This window comes from Petaurus breviceps, unplaced genomic scaffold (assembly GCF_028583685.1).
Source record: "Petaurus breviceps papuanus isolate PSGF00001 unplaced genomic scaffold, PetGlider_PUasm1.0 126, whole genome shotgun sequence".
Lineage (NCBI taxonomy): Eukaryota > Metazoa > Chordata > Mammalia > Diprotodontia > Petauridae > Petaurus > Petaurus breviceps.
The window spans coordinates 4,359,839-4,363,477 of record NW_027185655.1 but is presented as its reverse complement, the minus strand read 5'-3'; the positions used below and the strand labels follow the sequence as shown (position 1 = coordinate 4,363,477).

The 3,639-nt window shown below is 43.9% G+C and overlaps 1 long non-coding RNA gene across 1 annotated transcript in view; it reads left to right on the top strand.

Moving 5' to 3' along the window:
• Window positions 1-221: 221 nt before the first annotated feature.
• The window catches only part of LOC138169435 (uncharacterized), a 29,740-nt gene continuing 26,322 nt past the window's right edge, over window positions 222-3,639 (top strand). Inside the window, exon 1 of the long non-coding RNA XR_011170352.1 lies at window positions 222-304. This is a non-coding gene — a long non-coding RNA (uncharacterized lncRNA). The remainder of the gene's footprint in view (window positions 305-3,639) is intronic.

Here is a 3,639-nt window from a genome sequence, read left to right as displayed (position 1 = left end):
GGGGAACAATTCTTGCAGAGAGGTGACCTGGAAACTGCTTCTGCACTCGCCCCCCACTTTCTCAGCAACCGCATTTGACTGAAGACTCAACAAAGAAAGTTCTCTCCACCAAAGTTCTTGGAGTGGCAATGGTTCAACAGATACAGTGTTACCAATGGAAAAGACTATCTACTTTCCTTGTTGTTTCAGTTGTATTTAACTCCTCGTGGTCCTTTTTGCAGGGCTTCTTGGGCAAAGATACTGGAACGGTTTGCCATTTCCTTCTCCAGCTCATTTGAGAGATGAGGAAATTGAGTTAAACAGGGTAAGTGACTTGCCCACGATCACGCAGTGTCTGAGGCCAGATTTGAACTCAGGAAGGTGAGCCTTTCCGATTCCAGGCCTGACACTTGTGCTACGGTGTCACTTAGCTGCCCTAGCTGTAGCTGAACCATTTTATATGTGTGAGATCTCAGAATGAGATGAACAGAATGAGATCTCCTTGAGATAAGAGGCTGTCTTCCTTTTCTGTTTTCTCCGGCTCTTAGTGTTTTACTCATAGTAAGGGCTTCCTAAAAGCTTTTTTCATCCACTCATTCATCATTCTCAGGCATTAAAACAGTTTGACCTAGTTGGGAATAAATATGTATAACTTATTCATATCTTTTCCGAAGCATCTCAGCTCCCTTGAAAATAATCTTTTGTATGTTTTAGGTTTCCTCAATCCTTCCCACTAGTGCTGGTAACAGATTAGCAAACTATGGGAACACATAACCAGAGATGTCATCTCTTAAATCTAGTCATTAAAAGTAGATTATAAAGAAACTCTACCCCAAAAGATTGCAGCATTCCATCTCATTTGTGCTGATAATCAGATGACTCTGAAATGTGAGTTAATTTAAAATCCTGCATATTTTATTTGCAATTCATTAACCTTTACAAGTAGTTTCTCAAAAATAGAAATAACAAAAGAGGTTTCAGATGCCATTGGTTATATTCCAGGAAAGGGATCCAAGTCCCCAGAAAACAGAGCCTCTCAACAGAAAGTATGAAAAATAATAAACTTTTATAGAATTCTTACTTTATTGTATGTGGATTCTACAATATTTCAAGGAATGTATGCCATATGTGATAGAATACTGCCTTGGGGACTCCATTGGTCAGGTCACTGAGTTGCCTTAAGTAACAGTAAGTCACCTGAACATTCCAGAGCACAAAATCCCCAAAGTCATGTATGATGCAGATGTAGACTAATGATATCTAGATATTTCTATATATATAAATCTTTACATATATATATATAGTATGCACATGTGTATGTGTACACATATATGTATATGTATATATGTGTGTATGTATGTATGTATCTATCTATCTATATGGAGAGAGAGAGACAGAGAGAAGAGCAAGGCTATGTCTACAGTAGGTTTACAGGATTCCAGTTGGTTCTGTTCTGAGATTGAGACATAAGTTGGGGATGGGAAGCCATGCTAGTTTCCTGAAGGTCATTACATAATCAATCAACAAACATGCCATTTATTTATTTGTTTATTTATCAGCATTGTGCCAACTGAGATGGTGCAGTTCAGCTTAATTCAATAAGCAAATATTGAGGGGGCAGCTAGGTAGTACAGTGGGTAGAATGCTGGTCCTGGAGTCGAATTGAAATCCAGTCTCAGACACTTACTAGCTGTGTGACCCTGGCCATGCCACTTAACCTAGTTGCCTTGAAGAGAAAAAAAAGGCAGTTATTGGGACGATGTGTCTAGTAGTGGAGCCAGTGAACAAACATTTATCAAGCCCCTATGTTTCAGTGTTGATGATAAAACAAAACAACCAAAATGGTCCTTGTCCTCAAGGAATCTGCGTCCTACTATGCACAACATGCAGAATTGCATTTTGCTGTGTGTATAGATAAGGAAGTGTAAACTATCTAGGCTGTTCCAAAGTCTTAGTGCAGTTTTAATAGCTTTAATAGTGATCAAAACATAAAAGCTGCACTAAGACTTTGGGGACAGCCTATATGTCAATCAAATTAAAGTGATTGAGGAAGAGAACCCTGACAATTTGGGGAGAAGTCAGGAAAAGCTTCCTGTAGGAAGGGGCGTGTGAGCTGAGTCTTGAAAGGAGCTAGCACTCCCAAGAGGTAGAAGTGAAGATGGAGAGTGTTTCAGAAATGGGAGAGAGCCTGTGCCAAGGTATGGAGGTGCCATATTGTGCGTGCCACTTGGGTTGGAATGTAGAGGCCATGAGGGGGTGTAATATGTAATCAGTCTGGACAGATAAGGAGCCCTGGTTTCTTACCCCTGGCTCGGCAGAGGCCTCTTTGTGAGATCACTTTGTTTGTTCCAATTTTCATGGCTGTCTTCTTTTAGGGATGGAAGCCATCCCAGGCTGGAGTGGGGGAGGCAAGGCGAGAGAGAGCCTGGGCCTGGATTCCTGGGCTAGGTTCCTCCTCATCAAGCTCCATGAAAGCAGGGATGAGGGCTGGCACTGGGGAAATGGAAGTGGTGAATCAGGAAGCCACATTTCTTCCTCTCTAGTTCTGTGGGGAATCATAAAGTCTTGTCACTTAAGCATGTTTTCTAGTAGATGGAGCAGAAAAACACAAATACCAGTTCCTCCAGGCTATGCTATCTAATGGAGTGCATAAACTTAGAGCCACTTTTGCAGCAGTTGGGGGGCTTAAAGGAAGCTTCTAGAAAGAATTCAAGGGACCAATAAAAGCTTAAGGAAATAGTCCTTGGTTCCATTGTGTTCCATACTCACCCAAGGAGAGGCTGAAGAAGACAGTCAGGGATGGGGCAGGGGCAGCAGGCAAGGACATCAGCAGGACAAGGGTGGTGGTGCAGCCACCTCCAGACCAGGGAGGGCATCATGGGGACCAGAATGGGAGAGAATCAGGGCAGCTCCATGACATAGGCTAGGAGTTTGAGAGGAATTGTGTTCCCATCTCTGATGTCAGGGGCAGGGAGATGCCTGATACTGGCTAGGGCTGGTCATATAAGTGTGGGGCAGGGACATTTCTGTAAAAGAGTAAGGTGGGGTAGCAGAAGGAGAGGGTGTGGGGGTGGCCAGGTAGCACAGCGAGTAAGATCACCGGCTCCAGTGTTGGGATGACCTGAGGATCGAATCCGGGCTCTGACACTTAGCACCACACCCAGAAATAACTGGCCGTGTAACCTTGAACAAGTTACTTAACCCCTATTGCTCATAAAAAAAAAGGAGGGGGTGTGAATTGTCCAGAGGCAGACTCATGTGAGCAAGATTTATTCATCTCAGAGGCTTACAAAAATAAAGGGACAGGGTTTTCCCCCTGGACTGTTCCACTCTGTTCAGCAGACTGACTGTGCCTTGAAGCAATTAGAGATGACACTTAGGCCCTGATTGCTGAAGGTAGAGCTAGACCTAATCACACAGCAAGAATGTAGGACAGAAAGTGAGTGCCCGCTGAGGTCTCTCTTTGTGGGGAGAGGGGAGGAGAGAGAGAAGGAGGGAGGGGAAAGGGAGGGAGGGAAAGAAAGAATAGGAAGGAGGGAGAGAGAGGCAGAGACAGAGACCCACACAGACAGAAGAGACAGAGAGAGAGAGAGACAGACAGACAGAGAGAGACAGACAGAGAGAGAGAGAGAGAGAGAGAGAGAGAGAGAGAGAGAGAGA